Here is a 23,934-nt window from a genome sequence, read left to right as displayed (position 1 = left end):
GAAATCATGACAAACTAACACAAAATGAAGATTTCATTATAACTTGACATTCTGAGTTGATTTCATGAAACCTGCGCTTCCCCTACAAGAGTTCGACCTACCATTATAGGAAAACGTGTTTTCGTGAAGAAATCATGACAAACTAACACAAAATGAAGATTTCATTATAACTTGACATTCTGAGTTGATTTCATGAAACCTGCGCTTCCCCTACAAGAGTTCGACCTACCAACGTGTTTTCGTGAAGAAATCATGACAAACTAACACAAAATGAAGATTTCATTATAACTTGACATTCTGAGGTCATTTCATGAAACCTGCGCTTCCCCTGTAAGAGTTCGACCTACCATTATAGGAAAACGTGTTTTCGTGAAGAAATCATGACAAACTAACACAAAATGAAGATTTCATTATAACTTGACATTCTGAGTTGATTTCATGAAACCTGCGCTTCCCCTACAAGAGTTCGACCTACCATTATAGGAAAACGTGTTTTCGTGAAGAAATCATGACAAACTAACACAAAATGAAGATTTCATTATAACTTGACATTCTGAGTTGATTTCATGAAACCTGCGCTTCCCCTACAAGAGTTCGACCTACCAACGTGTTTTCGTGAAGAAATCATGACAAACTAACACAAAATGAAGATTTCATTATAACTTGACATTCTGAGTTGATTTCATGAAACCTGCGCTTCCCCTACAAGAGTTCGACCTACCATTATAGGAAAACGTGTTTTCGTGAAGAAATCATGAAAAACTAACACAAAATGAAGATTTCATTATAACTTGACATTCTTAGCTCATTTCATGAAACCTGCGCTTTCCCTACAAGACTTCGACCTACCATTATAGGAAAACGTGTTTTCGTGAAGAAATCATGACAAACTAACACAAAATGAAGATTTCATTATAACTTGACATTCTGAGTTGATTTCATGAAACCTGCGCTTCCCCTACAAGAGTTCGACCTACCATTATAGGAAAACGTGTTTTCGTGAAGAAATCATGACAAACTAACACAAAATGAAGATTTCATTATAACTTGACATTCTGAGCTTATTTCATGAAACCTGCGTTTCCCCTATAAGAGTTCGACCTACCATTATAGGAAAACGTGTTTACGTGAAGAAATCATGACAAACTAACACAAAATGAAGATTTCAATATAACTTGACATTTTGAGCTCATTTCATGAAACCTGCGCTTCCCCTATATGAGTTCGACCTACCATTATAGGAAAACGTGTTTACGTGAAGAAATCATGACAAACTAACACAAAATGAAGATTTCATTATAACTTGACATTCTGAGTTGATTTCATGAAACCTGCGCTTCCCCTATAAGAGTTCGACCTACCATTATAGGAAAACGTGTTTTCGTGAAGAAATCATGACAAACTAACACAAAATGAAGATTTCATTATAACTTGACATTCTGAGCTCATTTCATGAAACCTGCGCTTCCCCTATAAGAGTTCGACCTACCATTATAGGAAAACGTGTTTTCGTGAAGAAATCATGAGAAACTAACACAAAATGAAGATTTCATTATAACTTGACATTCTGAGTTGATTTCATGAAACCTGCGCTTCCCCTATAAGAGTTCGACCTACCATTTTAGGAAAACGTGTTTTCGTGAAGAAATCATGACAAACTAACACAAAATGAAGATTTCATTATAACTTGACATTCTGAGCTCATTTCATGAAACCTGCGCTTCCCCTGTAAGAGTTCGACCTACCATTATAGGAAAACGTGTTTACGTGAAGAAATCATGACAAACTAACACAAAATGAAGATTTCATTATATCTTGACATTCTGAGTTGATGTCATGAAACCTGCTCTTCCCCTACAAGAGTTCGACCTACCATTATAGGAAAACGTGTTTTCGTGAAGAAATCATGACAAACTAACACAAAATGAAGATTTCATTATATCTTGACATTCTGAGCTCATTTCATGAAACCTGCGCTTCCCCTGTAAGAGTTCGACCTACCATTATAGGAAAACGTGTTTTCGTGAAGAAATCATGACAAACTAACACAAAATGAAGATTTCATTATAACTTGACATTCTGAGTTGATTTCATGAAACCTGCGCTTCCCCTACAAGAGTTCGACCTACCATTATAGGAAAACGTGTTTTCGTGAAGAAATCATGAAAAACTAACACAAAATGAAGATTTCATTATAACTTGACATTCTGAGTTGATTTCATGAAACCTGCTCTTCCCCTACAAGAGTTCGACCTACCATTATAGGAAAACGTGTTTTCGTGAAGAAATCATGACAAACTAACACAAAATGAAGATTTCATTATAACTTGACATTCTGAGTTGATTTCATGAAACCTGCGCTTCCCCTACAAGAGTTCGACCTACCATTATAGGAAAACGTGTTTTCGTGAAGAAATCATGACAAACTAACACAAAATGAAGATTTCATTATAACTTGACATTCTGAGTTGATTTCATGAAACCTGCGCTTCCCCTACAAGAGTTCGACCTACCAACGTGTTTTCGTGAAGAAATCATGACAAACTAACACAAAATGAAGATTTCATTATAACTTGACATTCTGAGGTCATTTCATGAAACCTGCGCTTCCCCTGTAAGAGTTCGACCTACCATTATAGGAAAACGTGTTTTCGTGAAGAAATCATGACAAACTAACACAAAATGAAGATTTCATTATAACTTGACATTCTGAGTTGATTTCATGAAACCTGCGCTTCCCCTACAAGAGTTCGACCTACCATTATAGGAAAACGTGTTTTCGTGAAGAAATCATGACAAACTAACACAAAATGAAGATTTCATTATAACTTGACATTCTGAGTTGATTTCATGAAACCTGCGCTTCCCCTACAAGAGTTCGACCTACCAACGTGTTTTCGTGAAGAAATCATGACAAACTAACACAAAATGAAGATTTCATTATAACTTGACATTCTGAGTTGATTTCATGAAACCTGCTCTTCCCCTACAAGAGTTCCACCTACCATTATAGGAAAACGTGTTTTCGTGAAGAAATCATGACAAACTAACACAAAATGAAGATTTCATTATAACTTGACATTCTGAGTTGATTTCATGAAACCTGCGCTTCCCCTATAAGAGATCGACCTACCATTATAGGAAAACGTGTTTTCGTGAAGAAATCATGACAAACTAACACAAAATGAAGATTTCATTATAACTTGACATTCTGAGCTCATTTCATGAAACCTGCGCTTCCCCTATAAGAGTTCGACCTACCATTATAGGAAAACGTGTTTTCGTGAAGAAATCATGAGAAACTAACACAAAATGAAGATTTCATTATAACTTGACATTCTGAGTTCATTTCATGAAACCTGCGCTTCCCCTATAAGAGTTCGACCTACCATTATAGGAAAACGTGTTTTCGAGAAGAAATCATGACAAACTAACACAAAATGAAGATTTCATTATAACTTGACATTCTGAGTTGATTTCATGAAACCTGCGCTTCCCCTATAAGAGTTCGACCTACCATTTTAGGAAAACGTGTTTTCGTGAAGAAATCATGACAAACTAACACAAAATGAAGATTTCATTATAACTTGACATTCTGAGCTCATTTCATGAAACCTGCGCTTCCCCTGTAAGAGTTCGACCTACCATTATAGGAAAACGTGTTTTCGTGAAGAAATTATGACAAAGTAACACAAAATGAAGATTTCATTATAACTTGACATTCTGAGTTGATTTCATGAAACCTGCGCTTCCCCTACAAGAGTTCGACCTACCATTATAGGAAAACGTGTTTTCGTGAAGAAATCATGACAAACTAACACAAAATGAAGATTTCATTATAACTTGACATTCTTAGCTCATTTCATGAAACCTGCGCTTTCCCTACAAGAGTTCGACCTACCATTATAGGAAAACGTGTTTTCGTGAAGAAATCATGAGAAACTAACAGAAAATGAAGATTTCATTATAACTTGACATTCTGAGTTGATTTCATGAAACCTGCGCTTCCCCTATAAGAGTTCGACCTACCATTATAGGAAAACGTGTTTTCGTGAAGAAATCATGACAAACTAACACAAAATGAAGATTTCATTATAACTTGACATTCTGAGCTCATTTCATGAAACCTGCGCTTCCCCTACAAGAGTTCGACCTACCATTATAGGAAAACGTGTTTTCGTGAAGAAATCATGACAAACTAACACAAAATGAAGATTTCATTATAACTTGACATTCTGAGTTGATTTCATGAAACCTGCGCTTCCCCTATAAGAGTTCGACCTACCATTATAGGAAAACGTGTTTTCGTGAAGAAATCATGACAAACTAACACAAAATGAAGATTTCATTATAACTTGACATTCTGAGCTCATTTCATGAAACCTGCGCTTCCCCTATAAGAGTTCGACCTACCATTATAGGAAAACGTGTTTTCGTGAAGAAATCATGAGAAACTAACACAAAATGAAGATTTCATTATAACTTGACATTCTGAGTTCATTTCATGAAACCTGCGCTTCCCCTATAAGAGTTCGACCTACCATTATAGGAAAACGTGTTTTCGAGAAGAAATCATGACAAACTAACACAAAATGAAGATTTCATTATAACTTGACATTCTGAGTTGATTTCATGAAACCTGCGCTTCCCCTATAAGAGTTCGACCTACCATTTTAGGAAAACGTGTTTTCGTGAAGAAATCATGACAAACTAACACAAAATGAAGATTTCATTATAACTTGACATTCTGAGCTCATTTCATGAAACCTGCGCTTCCCCTGTAAGAGTTCGACCTACCATTATAGGAAAACGTGTTTTCGTGAAGAAATCATGACAAACTAACACAAAATGAAGATTTCATTATAACTTGACATTCTGAGCTCATTTCATGAAACCTGCGCTTCCCCTGTAAGAGTTCGACCTACCATTATAGGAAAACGTGTTTTCGTGAAGAAATCATGACAAACTAACACAAAATGAAGATTTCATTATAACTTGACATTCTGAGTTGATTTCATGAAACCTGCGCTTCCCCTACAAGAGTTCGACCTACCATTATAGGAAAACGTGTTTTCATGAAGAAATCATGAAAAACTAACACAAAATGAAGATTTCATTATAACTTGACATTCTTAGCTCATTTCATGAAACCTGCGCTTTCCCTACAAGAGTTCGACCTACCATTATAGGAAAACGTGTTTTCGTGAAGAAATCATGAGAAACTAACAGAAAATGAAGATTTCATTATAACTTGACATTCTGAGTTGATTTCATGAACCCTGCGCTTCCCCTATAAGAGTTCGACCTACCATTATAGGAAAACGTGTTTTCGTGAAGAAATCATGACAAACTAACACAAAATGAAGATTTCATTATAACTTGACATTCTGAGCTCATTTCATGAAACCTGCGCTTCCCCTACAAGAGTTCGACCTACCATTATAGGAAAACGTGTTTTCGTGAAGGAATCATGACAAACTAACACAAAATGAAGATTTCATTATAACTTGACATTCTGAGCTCATTTCATGAAACCTGCGCTTCCCCTATAAGAGTTCGACCTACCATTATAGGAAAACGTGTTTTCGTGAAGAAATCATGACAAACTAACACAAAATGAAGATTTCATTATAACTTGACATGCTGAGCTCATTTCATGAAACCTGCGCTTCCCCTACAAGAGTTCGACCTACCATTATAGGAAAACGTGTTTTCGTGAAGAAATCATGACAAACTAACACAAAATGAAGATTTCATTATAACTTGACATTCTGAGTTGATTTCATGAAACCTGCTCTTCCCCTACAAGAGTTCGACCTACCATTATAGGAAAACGTGTTTTCGTGAAGAAATCATGACAAACTAACACAAAATGAAGATTTCATTATAACTTGACATTCTGAGCTGATTTCATGAAACCTACGCTTCCCCTGTAAGAGTTCGACCAACCATTATAGGAAAACGTGTTTTCTTGAAGAAATCATGAGAAACTAACACAAAATGAAGATTTCATTATAACTTGACATTCTGAGTTGATTTCATGAAACCTGCGCTTCCCCTATAAGAGTTCGACCTACCATTATAGGAAAACGTGTTTTCGTGAAGAAATCATGAGAAACTAACACAAAATGAAGATTTCATTATAACTTGACATTCTGAGCTCATTTCATGAAACCTGCGCTTCCCCTACAAGAGTTCGACCTACCATTATAGGAAAACGTGTTTTCGTGAAGAAATCATGACAAACTAACACAAAATGAAGATTTCATTATAACTTGACATTCTGAGTTGATTTCATGAAACCTGCTCTTCCCCTACAAGAGTTCGACCTACCATAATAGGAAAACGTGTTTTCGTGAAGAAATCATGACAAACTAACACAAAATGAAGATTTCATTATAACTTGACATTCTGAGCTCATTTCATGAAACCTGCGCTTCCCCTATAAGAGTTCTACCTACCATTATAGGAAAACGTGATTTCGTGAAGAAATCATGACAAACTAACACAAAATGAAGATTTCATTATAACTTGACATTCTGAGCTCATTTCATGAAGCCTGCGCTTCCCCTATAAGAGTTCGACCTACCATTATAGGAAAACGTGTTTTCGTGAAGATATCATGACAAACTAACACAAAATGAAGATTTCATTATAACTTGACATTCTGAGCTCATTTCATGAAACCTGCGCTTCCCCTAGAAGAGTTCGACCTACCATTATAGGAAAACGTGTTTTCGTGAAGAAATCATGACAAACTAACACAAAATGAAGATTTCATTATAACTTGACATTCTGAGCTCATTTCATGAAACCTGCGCTTCCGCTGTAAGAGTTCGACCTACCATTATAGGAAAACGTGTTTTCGTGAAGAAATCATGAGAAACTAACACAAAATGAAGATTTCATTATAACTTGACATTCTGAGTTGATTTCATGAAACCTGCGCTTCCCCTACAAGAGTTCGACCTACCATTATAGGAAAACGTGTTTTCATGAAGAAATCATGAAAAACTAACACAAAATGAAGATTTCATTATAACTTGACATTCTTAGCTCATTTCATGAAACCTGCTCTTTCCCTACAAGAGTTCGACCTACCATTATAGGAAAACGTGTTTTCGTGAAGAAATCATGAGAAACTAACAGAAAATGAAGATTTCATTATAACTTGACATTCTGAGTTGATTTCATGAAACCTGCGCTTCCCCTATAAGAGTTCGACCTACCATTATAGGAAAACGTGTTTTCGTGAAGAAATCATGACAAACTAACACAAAATGAAGATTTCATTATAACTTGACATTCTGAGTTGATTTCATGAAACCTGCGCTTCCCCTACAAGAGTTCGACCTACCATTATAGGAAAACGTGTTTTCGTGAAGAAATCATGACAAACTAACACAAAATGAAGATTTCATTATAACTTGACATTCTGAGCTCATTTCATGAAACCTGCGCTTCCCCTATAAGAGTTCGACCTACCATTATAGGAAAACGTGTTTTCGTGAAGAAATCATGACAAACTAACACAAAATGAAGATTTCATTATAACTTGACATGCTGAGCTCATTTCATGAAACCTGCGCTTCCCCTACAAGAGTTCGACCTACCATTATAGGAAAACGTGTTTTCGTGAAGAAATCATGACAAACTAACACAAAATGAAGATTTCATTATAACTTGACATTCTGAGTTGATTTCATGAAACCTGCTCTTCCCCTACAAGAGTTCGACCTACCATTATAGGAAAACGTGTTTTCGTGAAGAAATCATGACAAACTAACACAAAATGAAGATTTCATTATAACTTGACATTCTGAGCTCATTTCATGAAACCTGCGCTTCCCCTATAAGAGTTCTACCTACCATTATAGGAAAACGTGTTTTCGTGAAGAAATCATGACAAACTAACACAAAATGAAGATTTCATTATAACTTGACATTCTGAGCTCATTTCATGAAACCTGCGCTTCCCCTGTAAGAGTTCGACCTTCCATTATAGGAAAACGTGTTTTCGTGAAGAAATCATGACAAACTAACACAAAATGAAGATTTCATTATAACTTGACATTCTGAGTTGATTTCATGAAACCTACGCTTCCCCTGTAAGAGTTCGACCAACTATTATAGGAAAACGTGTTTTCTTGAAGAAATCATGAGAAACTAACACAAAATGAAGATTTCATTATAACTTGACATTCTGAGTTGATTTCATGAAACCTGCGCTTCCCCTATAAGAGTTCGACCTACCATTATAGGAAAACGTGTTTTCGTGAAGAAATCATGAGAAACTAACACAAAATGAAGATTTCATTATAACTTGACATTCTGAGCTCATTTCATGAAACCTGCGCTTCCCCTACAAGAGTTCGACCTACCATTATAGGAAAACGTGTTTTCGTGAAGAAATCATGACAAACTAACACAAAATGAAGATTTCATTATAACTTGACATTCTGAGTTGATTTCATGAAACCTGCTCTTCCCCTACAAGAGTTCGACCTACCATAATAGGAAAACGTGTTTTCGTGAAGAAATCATGACAAACTAACACAAAATGAAGATTTCATTATAACTTGACATTCTGAGCTCATTTCATGAAACCTGCGCTTCTCCTGTAAGAGTTCGACCTACCATTATAGGAAAACGTGTTTTCGTGAAGAAATCATGACAAACTAACACAAAATGAAGATTTCATTATAACTTGACATTCTGAGTTGATTTCATGAAACCTGCTCTTCCCCTACAAGAGTTCCACCTACCATTGTAGGAAAACGTGTTTTCGTGAAGAAATCATGACAAACTAACACAAAATGAAGATTTCATTATAACTTGACATTCTGAGCTCATTTCATGAAACCTGCGCTTCCCCTATAAGAGTTCTACCTACCATTATAGGAAAACGTGATTTCGTGAAGAAATCATGACAAACTAACACAAAATGAAGATTTCATTATAACTTGACATTCTGAGTTGATTTCATGAAACCTACGCTTCCCCTGTAAGAGTTCGACCAACCATTATAGGAAAACGTGTTTTCGTGAAGAAATCATGAGAAACTAACACAAAATGAAGATTTCATTATAACTTGACATTCTGAGTTGATTTCATGAAACCTGCGCTTCCCCTATAAGAGTTCGACCTACCATTATAGGAAAACGTGTTTTCGTGAAGAAATCATGAGAAACTAACACAAAATGAAGATTTCATTATAACTTGACATTCTGAGCTCATTTCATGAAACCTGCGCTTCCCCTACAAGAGTTCGACCTACCATTATAGGAAAACGTGTTTTCGTGAAGAAATCATGACAAACTAACACAAAATGAAGATTTCATTATAACTTGACATTCTGAGTTGATTTCATGAAACCTGCGCTTCCCCTATAAGAGTTCGACCTACCATTATAGGAAAACGTGTTTTCGTGAAGATATCATGACAAACTAACACAAAATGAAGATTTCATTATAACTTGACATTCTGAGCTCATTTCATGAAACCTGCGCTTCCCCTAGAAGAGTTCGACCTACCATTATAGGAAAACGTGTTTTCGTGAAGAAATCATGACAAACTAACACAAAATGAAGATTTCATTATAACTTGACATTCTGAGCTCATTTCATGAAACCTGCGCTTCCGCTGTAAGAGTTCGACCTACCATTATAGGAAAACGTGATTTCGTGAAGAAATCATGACAAACTAACACAAAATGAAGATTTCATTATAACTTGACATTCTGAGTTGATTTCATGAAACCTACGCTTCCCCTGTAAGAGTTCGACCAACCATTATAGGAAAACGTGTTTTCGTGAAGAAATCATGAGAAACTAACACAAAATGAAGATTTCATTATAACTTGACATTCTGAGTTGATTTCATGAAACCTGCGCTTCCCCTATAAGAGTTCGACCTACCATTATAGGAAAACGTGTTTTCGTGAAGAAATCATGAGAAACTAACACAAAATGAAGATTTCATTATAACTTGACATTCTGAGCTCATTTCATGAAACCTGCGCTTCCCCTACAAGAGTTCGACCTACCATTATAGGAAAACGTGTTTTCGTGAAGAAATCATGACAAACTAACACAAAATGAAGATTTCATTATAACTTGACATTCTGAGTTGATTTCATGAAACCTGCGCTTCCCCTATAAGAGTTCGACCTACCATTATAGGAAAACGTGTTTTCGTGAAGATATCATGACAAACTAACACAAAATGAAGATTTCATTATAACTTGACATTCTGAGCTCATTTCATGAAACCTGCGCTTCCCCTAGAAGAGTTCGACCTACCATTATAGGAAAACGTGTTTTCGTGAAGAAATCATGACAAACTAACACAAAATGAAGATTTCATTATAACTTGACATTCTGAGCTCATTTCATGAAACCTGCGCTTCCGCTGTAAGAGTTCGACCTACCATTATAGGAAAACGTGTTTTCGTGAAGAAATCATGAGAAACTAACACAAAATGAAGATTTCATTATAACTTGACATTCTGAGTTGATTTCATGAAACCTGCGCTTCCCCTACAAGAGTTCGTCCTACCATTATAGGAAAACGTGTTTTCATGAAGAAATCATGAAAAACTAACACAAAATGAAGATTTCATTATAACTTGACATTCTTAGCTCATTTCATGAAACCTGCGCTTTCCCTACAAGAGTTCGACCTACCATTATAGGAAAACGTGTTTTCGTGAAGAAATCATGACAAACTAACACAAAATGAAGATTTCATTATAACTTGACATTCTGAGTTGATTTCATGAAACCTGCGCTTCCCCTATAAGAGTTCGACCTACCATTATAGGAAAACGTGTTTTCGTGAAGAAATCATGACAAACTAACACAAAATGAAGATTTCATTATAACTTGACATTCTGAGCTCATTTCATGAAACCTGCGCTTCCCCTACAAGAGTTCGACCTACCATTATAGGAAAACGTGTTTTCGTGAAGAAATCATGACAAACTAACACAAAATGAAGATTTCATTATAACTTGACATTCTGAGCTCATTTCATGAAACCTGCGCTTCCCCTATAAGAGTTCGACCTACCATTATAGGAAAACGTGTTTTCGTGAAGAAATCATGACAAACTAACACAAAATGAAGATTTCATTATAACTTGACATGCTGAGCTCATTTCATGAAACCTGCGCTTCCCCTACAAGAGTTCGACCTACCATTATAGGAAAACGTGTTTTCGTGAAGAAATCATGACAAACTAACACAAAATGAAGATTTCATTATAACTTGACATTCTGAGTTGATTTCATGAAACCTGCTCTTCCCCTACAAGAGTTCGACCTACCATTATAGGAAAACGTGTTTTCGTGAAGAAATCATGACAAACTAACACAAAATGAAGATTTCATTATAACTTGACATTCTGAGCTCATTTCATGAAACCTGCGCTTCCCCTATAAGAGTTCTACCTACCATTATAGGAAAACGTGTTTTCGTGAAGAAATCATGACAAACTAACACAAAATGAAGATTTCATTATAACTTGACATTCTGAGCTCATTTCATGAAACCTGCGCTTCCCCTGTAAGAGTTCGACCTTCCATTATAGGAAAACGTGTTTTCGTGAAGAAATCATGACAAACTAACACAAAATGAAGATTTCATTATAACTTGACATTCTGAGTTGATTTCATGAAACCTACGCTTCCCCTGTAAGAGTTCGACCAACTATTATAGGAAAACGTGTTTTCTTGAAGAAATCATGAGAAACTAACACAAAATGAAGATTTCATTATAACTTGACATTCTGAGTTGATTTCATGAAACCTGCGCTTCCCCTATAAGAGTTCGACCTACCATTATAGGAAAACGTGTTTTCGTGAAGAAATCATGAGAAACTAACACAAAATGAAGATTTCATTATAACTTGACATTCTGAGCTCATTTCATGAAACCTGCGCTTCCCCTACAAGAGTTCGACCTACCATTATAGGAAAACGTGTTTTCGTGAAGAAATCATGACAAACTAACACAAAATGAAGATTTCATTATAACTTGACATTCTGAGTTGATTTCATGAAACCTGCTCTTCCCCTACAAGAGTTCGACCTACCATAATAGGAAAACGTGTTTTCGTGAAGAAATCATGACAAACTAACACAAAATGAAGATTTCATTATAACTTGACATTCTGAGCTCATTTCATGAAACCTGCGCTTCTCCTGTAAGAGTTCGACCTACCATTATAGGAAAACGTGTTTTCGTGAAGAAATCATGACAAACTAACACAAAATGAAGATTTCATTATAACTTGACATTCTGAGTTGATTTCATGAAACCTACGCTTCCCCTGTAAGAGTTCGACCAACCATTATAGGAAAACGTGTTTTCGTGAAGAAATCATGAGAAACTAACACAAAATGAAGATTTCATTATAACTTGACATTCTGAGTTGATTTCATGAAACCTGCGCTTCCCCTATAAGAGTTCGACCTACCATTATAGGAAAACGTGTTTTCGTGAAGAAATCATGAGAAACTAACACAAAATGAAGATTTCATTATAACTTGACATTCTGAGCTCATTTCATGAAACCTGCGCTTCCCCTACAAGAGTTCGACCTACCATTATAGGAAAACGTGTTTTCGTGAAGAAATCATGACAAACTAACACAAAATGAAGATTTCATTATAACTTGACATTCTGAGTTGATTTCATGAAACCTGCGCTTCCCCTATAAGAGTTCGACCTACCATTATAGGAAAACGTGTTTTCGTGAAGATATCATGACAAACTAACACAAAATGAAGATTTCATTATAACTTGACATTCTGAGCTCATTTCATGAAACCTGCGCTTCCCCTAGAAGAGTTCGACCTACCATTATAGGAAAACGTGTTTTCGTGAAGAAATCATGACAAACTAACACAAAATGAAGATTTCATTATAACTTGACATTCTGAGCTCATTTCATGAAACCTGCGCTTCCGCTGTAAGAGTTCGACCTACCATTATAGGAAAACGTGTTTTCGTGAAGAAATCATGAGAAACTAACACAAAATGAAGATTTCATTATAACTTGACATTCTGAGTTGATTTCATGAAACCTGCGCTTCCCCTACAAGAGTTCGTCCTACCATTATAGGAAAACGTGTTTTCATGAAGAAATCATGAAAAACTAACACAAAATGAAGATTTCATTATAACTTGACATTCTTAGCTCATTTCATGAAACCTGCGCTTTCCCTACAAGAGTTCGACCTACCATTATAGGAAAACGTGTTTTCGTGAAGAAATCATGACAAACTAACACAAAATGAAGATTTCATTATAACTTGACATTCTGAGTTGATTTCATGAAACCTGCGCTTCCCCTATAAGAGTTCGACCTACCATTATAGGAAAACGTGTTTTCGTGAAGAAATCATGACAAACTAACACAAAATGAAGATTTCATTATAACTTGACATTCTGAGCTCATTTCATGAAACCTGCGCTTCCCCTACAAGAGTTCGACCTACCATTATAGGAAAACGTGTTTTCGTGAAGAAATCATGACAAACTAACACAAAATGAAGATTTCATTATAACTTGACATTCTGAGCTCATTTCATGAAACCTGCGCTTCCCCTATAAGAGTTCGACCTACCATTATAGGAAAACGTGTTTTCGTGAAGAAATCATGACAAACTAACACAAAATGAAGATTTCATTATAACTTGACATGCTGAGCTCATTTCATGAAACCTGCGCTTCCCCTACAAGAGTTCGACCTACCATTATAGGAAAACGTGTTTTCGTGAAGAAATCATGACAAACTAACACAAAATGAAGATTTCATTATAACTTGACATTCTGAGTTGATTTCATGAAACCTGCTCTTCCCCTACAAGAGTTCGACCTACCATTATAGGAAAACGTGTTTTCGTGAAGAAATCATGACAAACTAACACAAAATGAAGATTTCATTATAACTTGACATTCTGAGCTCATTTCATGAAACCTGCGCTTCCCCTATAAGAGTTCTACCTACCATTATAGGAAAACGTGTTTTCGTGAAGAAATCATGACAAACTAACACAAAATGAAGATTTCATTATAACTTGACATTCTGAGCTCATTTCATGAAACCTGCGCTTCCCCTGTAAGAGTTCGACCTTCCATTATAGGAAAACGTGTTTTCGTGAAGAAATCATGACAAACTAACACAAAATGAAGATTTCATTATAACTTGACATTCTGAGTTGATTTCATGAAACCTACGCTTCCCCTGTAAGAGTTCGACCAACTATTATAGGAAAACGTGTTTTCTTGAAGAAATCATGAGAAACTAACACAAAATGAAGATTTCATTATAACTTGACATTCTGAGTTGATTTCATGAAACCTGCGCTTCCCCTATAAGAGTTCGACCTACCATTATAGGAAAACGTGTTTTCGTGAAGAAATCATGAGAAACTAACACAAAATGAAGATTTCATTATAACTTGACATTCTGAGCTCATTTCATGAAACCTGCGCTTCCCCTACAAGAGTTCGACCTACCATTATAGGAAAACGTGTTTTCGTGAAGAAATCATGACAAACTAACACAAAATGAAGATTTCATTATAACTTGACATTCTGAGTTGATTTCATGAAACCTGCTCTTCCCCTACAAGAGTTCGACCTACCATAATAGGAAAACGTGTTTTCGTGAAGAAATCATGACAAACTAACACAAAATGAAGATTTCATTATAACTTGACATTCTGAGCTCATTTCATGAAACCTGCGCTTCTCCTGTAAGAGTTCGACCTACCATTATAGGAAAACGTGTTTTCGTGAAGAAATCATGACAAACTAACACAAAATGAAGATTTCATTATAACTTGACATTCTGAGTTGATTTCATGAAACCTGCTCTTCTCCTACAAGAGTTCCACCTACCATTATAGGAAAACGTGTTTTCGTGAAGAAATCATGACAAACTAACACAAAATGAAGATTTCATTATAACTTGACATTCTGAGCTCATTTCATGAAACCTGCGCTTCCCCTATAAGAGTTCTACCTACCATTATAGGAAAACGTGATTTCGTGAAGAAATCATGACAAACTAACACAAAATGAAGATTTCATTATAACTTGACATTCTGAGTTGATTTCATGAAACCTACGCTTCCCCTGTAAGAGTTCGACCAACCATTATAGGAAAACGTGTTTTCGTGAAGAAATCATGAGAAACTAACACAAAATGAAGATTTCATTATAACTTGACATTCTGAGTTGATTTCATGAAACCTGCGCTTCCCCTATAAGAGTTCGACCTACCATTATAGGAAAACGTGTTTTCGTGAAGAAATCATGAGAAACTAACACAAAATGAAGATTTCATTATAACTTGACATTCTGAGCTCATTTCATGAAACCTGCGCTTCCCCTACAAGAGTTCGACCTACCATTATAGGAAAACGTGTTTTCGTGAAGAAATCATGACAAACTAACACAAAATGAAGATTTCATTATAACTTGACATTTTGAGTTGATTTCATGAAACCTGCGCTTCCCCTATAAGAGTTCGACCTACCATTATAGGAAAACGTGTTTTCGTGAAGAAATCATGACAAACTAACACAAAATGAAGATTTCATTATAACTTGACATTCTGAGCTCATTTCATGAAGCCTGCGCTTCCCCTATAAGAGTTCGACCTACCATTATAGGAAAACGTGTTTTCGTGAAGATATCATGACAAACTAACACAAAATGAAGATTTCATTATAACTTGACATTCTGAGCTCATTTCATGAAACCTGCGCTTCCCCTAGAAGAGTTCGACCTACCATTATAGGAAAACGTGTTTTCGTGAAGAAATCATGACAAACTAACACAAAATGAAGATTTCATTATAACTTGACATTCTGAGCTCATTTCATGAAACCTGCGCTTCCGCTGTAAGAGTTCGACCTACCATTATAGGAAAACGTGTTTTCGTGAAGAAATCATGAGAAACTAACACAAAATGAAGATTTCATTATAACTTGACATTCTGAGTTGATTTCATGAAACCTGCGCTTCCCCTATAAGAGTTCGACCTACCATTATAGGAAAACGTGTTTTCGTGAAGAAATCATGAGAAACTAACACAAAATGAAGATTTCATTATAACTTGACATTCTGAGCTCATTTCATGAAACCTGCGCTTCCCCTACAAGAGTTCGACCTACCATTATAGGAAAACGTGTTTTCGTGAAGAAATCATGACAAACTAACACAAAATGAAGATTTCATTATAACTTGACATTCTGAGTTGATTTCATGAAACCTGCTCTTCCCCTACAAGAGTTCGACCTACCATTATAGGAAAACGTGTTTTCGTGAAGAAATCATGAGAAACTAACACAAAATGAAGATTTCATTATAACTTGACATTCTGAGCTCATGTCATGAAACCTGCGCTTCCCCTACAAGAGTTCGACCTACCATTATAGGAAAACGTGTTTTCGTGAAGAAATCATGACAAACTAACACAAAATGAAGATTTCATTATAACTTGACATTCTGAGTTGATTTCATGAAACCTGCGCTTCCCCTATAAGAGTTCGACCTACCATTATAGGAAAACGTGTTTTCGTGAAGAAATCATGACAAACTAACACAAAATGAAGATTTCATTATAACTTGACATTCTGAGCTCATTTCATGAAGCCTGCGCTTCCCCTATAAGAGTTCGACCTACCATTATAGGAAAACGTGTTTTCGTGAAGATATCATGACAAACTAACACAAAATGAAGATTTCATTATAACTTGACATTCTGAGCTCATTTCATGAAACCTGCGCTTCCCCTAGAAGAGTTCGACCTACCATTATAGGAAAACGTGTTTTCGTGAAGAAATCATGACAAACTAACACAAAATGAAGATTTCATTATAACTTGACATTCTGAGCTCATTTCATGAAACCTGCGCTTCCGCTGTAAGAGTTCGACCTACCATTATAGGAAAACGTGTTTTCGTGAAGAAATCATGAGAAACTAACACAAAATGAAGATTTCATTATAACTTGACATTCTGAGTTGATTTCATGAAACCTGCTCTTCCCCTACAAGAGTTCGACCTACCATTATAGGAAAACGTGTTTTCGTGAAGAAATCATGACAAACTAACACAAAATGAAGATTTCATTATAACTTGACATTCTGAGCTCATTTCATGAAACCTGCGCTTCCCCTATAAGAGTTCTACCTACCATTATAGGAAAACGTGATTTCGTGAAGAAATCATGACAAACTAACACAAAATGAAGATTTCATTATAACTTGACATTTTGAGCTCATTTCATGAAACCTGCGCTTCCCCTGTAAGAGTTCGACCTTCCATTATAGGAAAACGTGTTTTCGTGAAGAAATCATGACAAACTAACACAAAATGAAGATTTCATTATAACTTGACATTCTGAGTTGATTTCATGAAACCTGCTCTTCCCCTACAAGAGTTCGACCTACCATTATAGGAAAACGTGTTTTCGTGAAGAAATCATGACAAACTAACACAAAATGAAGATTTCATTATAACTTGACATTCTGAGCTCATTTCATGAAACCTGCGCTTCCCCTATAAGAGTTCTACCTACCATTATAGGAAAACGTGTTTTCGTGAAGTAATCATGACAAACTAACACAAAATGAAGATTTCATTATAACTTGACATTCTGAGCTCATTTCATGAAACCTGCGCTTCCCCTGTAAGAGTTCGACCTACCATTATAGGAAAACGTGTTTTCGTGAAGAAATCATGACAAACTAACACAAAATGAAGATTTCATTATAACTTGACATTCTGAGCTTATTTCATGAAGCCTGCGCTTCCCCTATAAGAGTTCGACCTACCATTATAGGAAAACGTGTTTTCGTGAAGATATCATGACAAACTAACACAAAATGAAGATTTCATTATAACTTGACATTCTGAGCTCATTTCATGAAATCTGCGCTTCCGCTGTAAGAGTTCGACCTACCATTATAGGAAAACGTGTTTTCGTGAAGAAATCATGAGAAACTAACACAAAATGAAGATTTCATTATAACTTGACATTCTGAGTTGATTTCATGAAACCTGCGCTTCCCCTATAAGAGTTCGACCTACTATTATAGGAAAACGTGTTTTCGTGAAGATATCATGACAAACTAACACAAAATGAAGATTTCATTATAACTTGACATTCTGAGCTCATTTCATGAAACCTGCGCTTCTCCTGTAAGAGTTCGACCTACCATTATAGGAAAACGTGTTTTTGTGAAGAAATCATGACAAACTAACACAAAATGAAGATTTCATTATAACTTGACATTCTGAGTTGATTTCATGAAACCTGCGCTTCCCCTACAAGAGTTCGACCTACCATTATAGGAAAACGTGTTTTCGTGAAGAAATCATGACAAACTAACACAAAATGAAGATTTCATTATAACTTGACATTCTGAGTTGATTTCATGAAACCTGCGCTTCCCCTACAAGAGTTCGACCTACCATTATAGGAAAACGTGTTTTCGTGAAGAAATCATGACAAACTAACACAAAATGAAGATTTCATTTTAACTTGACATTCTGAGTTGATTTCATGAAACCTGCGCTTCCCCTACAAGAGTTCGACCTACCATTATAGGAAAACGTGTTTTCGTGAAGAAATCATGAGAAACTAACACAAAATGAAGATTTCATTATAACTTGACATTCTGAGTTGATTTCATGAAACCTGCGCTTCCCCTACAAGAGTTCGACCTACCATTATAGGAAAACGTGTTTACGTGAAGAAATCATGACAAACTAACACAAAATGAAGATTTCATTATAACTTGACATTCTGAGTTGATTTCATGAAACCTGCGCTTCCCCTATAAGAGTTCTACCTACCATTATAGGAAAACGTGTTTTCGTGAAGAAATCATGACAAACTAACACAAAATGAAGATTTCATTATATCTTGACATTCTGAGCTCATTTCATGAAACCTGCGCTTCCCCTGTAAGAGTTCGACCTACCATTATAGGAAAACGTGTTTTCGTGAAGAAATCATGACAAACTAACACAAAATGAAGATTTCATTATAACTTGACATTCTGAGTTGATTTCATGAAACCTGCGCTTACCCTACAAGAGTTCGACCTACCATTATAGGAAAACGTGTTTTCGTGAAGAAATCATGAGAAACTAACACAAAATGAAGATTTCATTATAACTTGACATTCTGAGTTGATTTCATGAAACCTGCGCTTCCCCTATAAGAGTTCGACCAACCATTATAGGAAAACGTGTTTTCGTGAAGAAATCATGACAAACTAACACAAAATGAAGATTTCATTATAACTTGACATTCTGAGTTGATTTCATGAAACCTGCGCTTCCCCTATAAGAGTTCGACCTACCATTATAGGAAAACGTGTTTTCGTGAAGAAATCATGACAAACTAACACAAAATGAAGATTTCATTATAACTTGACATTCTGAGCTTATTTCATGAAGCCTGCGCTTCCCCTATAAGAGTTCGACCTACCATTATAGGAAAACGTGTTTTCGTGAAGATATCATGACAAACTAACACAAAATGAAGATTTCATTATAACTTGACATTCTGAGCTCATTTCATGAAACCTGCGCTTCCCCTAGAAGAGTTCGACCTACCATTATAGGAAAACGTGTTTTCGTGAAGAAATCATGACAAACTAACACAAAATGAAGATTTCATTATAACTTGACATTCTGAGCTCATTTCATGAAATCTGCGCTTCCGCTGTAAGAGTTCGACCTACCATTATAGGAAAACGTGTTTTCGTGAAGAAATCATGAGAAACTAACACAAAATGAAGATTTCATTATAACTTGACATTCTGAGTTGATTTCATGAAACCTGCGCTTCCCCTATAAGAGTTCGACCTACTATTATAGGAAAACGTGTTTTCGTGAAGAAATCATGAGGAACTAACACAAAATGAAGATTTCATTATAACTTGACATTCTGAGCTCATTTCATGAAACCTGCGCTTCCCCTACAAGAGTTCGACCTACCATTATAGGAAAACGTGTTTTCGTGAAGAAATCATGACAAACTAACACAAAATGAAGATTTCATTATAACTTGACATTCTGAGCTCATTTCATGAAACCTGCGCTTCCCCTATAAGAGTTCTACCTACCATTATAGGAAAACGTGTTTTCGTGAAGAAATCATGACAAACTAACACAAAATGAAGATTTCATTATAACTTGACATTCTGAGCTCATTTCATGAAACCTGCGCTTCCCCTGTAAGAGTTCGACCTACCATTATAGGAAAACGTGTTTTCGTGAAGAAATCATGAGAAACTAACACAAAATGAAGATTTCATTATAACTTGACATTCTGAGCTCATTTCATGAAACCTGCGCTTCCCCTGTAAGAGTTCGACCTTCCATTATAGGAAAACGTGTTTTCGTGAAGAAATCATGACAAACTAACACAAAATGAAGATTTCATTATAACTTGACATTCTGAGTTGATTTCATGAAACCTACGCTTCCCCTGTAAGAGTTCGACCAACCATTATAGGAAAACGTGTTTTCGTGAAGAAATCATGAGAAACTAACACAAAATGAAGATTTCATTATAACTTGACATTCTGAGTTGATTTCATGAAACCTGCGCTTCCCCTATAAGAGTTCGACCTACCATTATAGGAAAACGTGTTTTCGTGAAGAAATCATGAGAAACTAACACAAAATGAAGATTTCATTATAACTTGACATTCTGAGCTCATTTCATGAAACCTGCGCTTCCCCTACAAGAGTTCGACCTACCATTATAGGAAAACGTGTTTTCGTGAAGAAATCATGACAAACTAACACAAAATGAAGATTTCATTATAACTTGACATTCTGAGTTGATTTCATGAAACCTGCTCTTCCCCTACAAGAGTTCGACCTACCATAATAGGAAAACGTGTTTTCGTGAAGAAATCATGACAAACTAACACAAAATGAAGATTTCATTATAACTTGACATTCTGAGCTCATTTCATGAAACCTGCGCTTCTCCTGTAAGAGTTCGACCTACCATTATAGGAAAACGTGTTTTCGTGAAGAAATCATGACAAACTAACACAAAATGAAGATTTCATTATAACTTGACATTCTGAGTTGATTTCATGAAACCTGCTCTTCCCCTACAAGAGTTCCACCTACCATTATAGGAAAACGTGTTTTCGTGAAGAAATCATGACAAACTAACACAAAATGAAGATTTCATTATAACTTGACATTCTGAGCTCATTTCATGAAACCTGCGCTTCCCCTATAAGAGTTCTACCTACCATTATAGGAAAACGTGATTTCGTGAAGAAATCATGACAAACTAACACAAAATGAAGATTTCATTATAACTTGACATTCTGAGCTCATGTCATGAAACCTGCGCTTCTCCTGTAAGAGTTCGACCTTCCATTATAGGAAAACGTGTTTTTGTGAAGAAATCATGACAAACTAACACAAAATGAAGATTTCATTATAACTTGACATTCTGAGTTGATTTCATGAAACCTACGCTTCCCCTGTAAGAGTTCGACCAACCATTATAGGAAAACGTGTTTTCGTGAAGAAATCATGACAAACTAACACAAAATGAAGATTTCATTATAACTTGACATTCTGAGCTCATTTCATGAAACCTGCGCTTCCCCTGTAAGAGTTCGACCTACCATTATAGGAAAACGTGTTTTCGTGAAGAAATCATGACAAACTAACACAAAATGAAGATTTCATTATAACTTGACATTCTGAGCTTATTTCATGAAGCCTGCGCTTCCCCTATAAGAGTTCGACCTACCATTATAGGAAAACGTGTTTTCGTGAAGATATCATGACAAACTAACACAAAATGAAGATTTCATTATAACTTGACATTCTGAGCTCATTTCATGAAATCTGCGCTTCCGCTGTAAGAGTTCGACCTACCATTATAGGAAAACGTGTTTTCGTGAAGAAATCATGAGAAACTAACACAAAATGAAGATTTCATTATAACTTGACATTCTGAGTTGATTTCATGAAACCTGCGCTTCCCCTATAAGAGTTCGACCTACTATTATAGGAAAACGTGTTTTCGTGAAGATATCATGACAAACTAACACAAAATGAAGATTTCATTATAACTTGACATTCTGAGCTCATTTCATGAAACCTGCGCTTCTCCTGTAAGAGTTCGACCTACCATTATAGGAAAACGTGTTTTTGTGAAGAAATCATGACAAACTAACACAAAATGAAGATTTCATTATAACTTGACATTCTGAGTTGATTTCATGAAACCTGCGCTTCCCCTACAAGAGTTCGACCTACCATTATAGGAAAACGTGTTTTCGTGAAGAAATCATGACAAACTAACACAAAATGAAGATTTCATTATAACTTGACATTCTGAGTTGATTTCATGAAACCTGCGCTTCCCCTACAAGAGTTCGACCTACCATTATAGGAAAACGTGTTTTCGTGAAGAAATCATGACAAACTAACACAAAATGAAGATTTCATTTTAACTTGACATTCTGAGTTGATTTCATGAAACCTGCGCTTCCCCTACAAGAGTTCGACCTACCATTATAGGAAAACGTGTTTTCGTGAAGAAATCATGAGAAACTAACACAAAATGAAGATTTCATTATAACTTGACATTCTGAGTTGATTTCATGAAACCTGCGCTTCCCCTACAAGAGTTCGACCTACCATTATAGGAAAACGTGTTTACGTGAAGAAATCATGACAAACTAACACAAAATGAAGATTTCATTATAACTTGACATTCTGAGTTGATTTCATGAAACCTGCGCTTCCCCTATAAGAGTTCTACCTACCATTATAGGAAAACGTGTTTTCGTGAAGAAATCATGACAAACTAACACAAAATGAAGATTTCATTATATCTTGACATTCTGAGCTCATTTCATGAAACCTGCGCTTCCCCTGTAAGAGTTCGACCTACCATTATAGGAAAACGTGTTTTCGTGAAGAAATCATGACAAACTAACACAAAATGAAGATTTCATTATAACTTGACATTCTGAGTTGATTTCATGAAACCTGCGCTTACCCTACAAGAGTTCGACCTACCATTATAGGAAAACGTGTTTTCGTGAAGAAATCATGAGAAACTAACACAAAATGAAGATTTCATTATAACTTGACATTCTGAGTTGATTTCATGAAACCTGCGCTTCCCCTATAAGAGTTCGACCAACCATTATAGGAAAACGTGTTTTCGTGAAGAAATCATGACAAACTAACACAAAATGAAGATTTCATTATAACTTGACATTCTGAGTTGATTTCATGAAACCTGCGCTTCCCCTATAAGAGTTCGACCTACCATTATAGGAAAACGTGTTTTCGTGAAGAAATCATGACAAACTAACACAAAATGAAGATTTCATTATAACTTGACATTCTGAGCTTATTTCATGAAGCCTGCGCTTCCCCTATAAGAGTTCGACCTACCATTATAGGAAAACGTGTTTTCGTGAAGATATCATGACAAACTAACACAAAATGAAGATTTCATTATAACTTGACATTCTGAGCTCATTTCATGAAACCTGCGCTTCCCCTAGAAGAGTTCGACCTACCATTATAGGAAAACGTGTTTTCGTGAAGAAATCATGACAAACTAACACAAAATGAAGATTTCATTATAACTTGACATTCTGAGCTCATTTCATGAAATCTGCGCTTCCGCTGTAAGAGTTCGACCTACCATTATAGGAAAACGTGTTTTCGTGAAGAAATCATGAGAAACTAACACAAAATGAAGATTTCATTATAACTTGACATTCTGAGTTGATTTCATGAAACCTGCGCTTCCCCTATAAGAGTTCGACCTACTATTATAGGAAAACGTGTTTTCGTGAAGAAATCATGAGGAACTAACACAAAATGAAGATTTCATT

Source organism: Paramormyrops kingsleyae, chromosome 1, assembly GCF_048594095.1.
Source record: "Paramormyrops kingsleyae isolate MSU_618 chromosome 1, PKINGS_0.4, whole genome shotgun sequence".
In the NCBI taxonomy this organism is placed as follows: Eukaryota; Metazoa; Chordata; class Actinopteri; order Osteoglossiformes; family Mormyridae; genus Paramormyrops; species Paramormyrops kingsleyae.
This window is presented reverse-complemented; position numbering follows the sequence as displayed.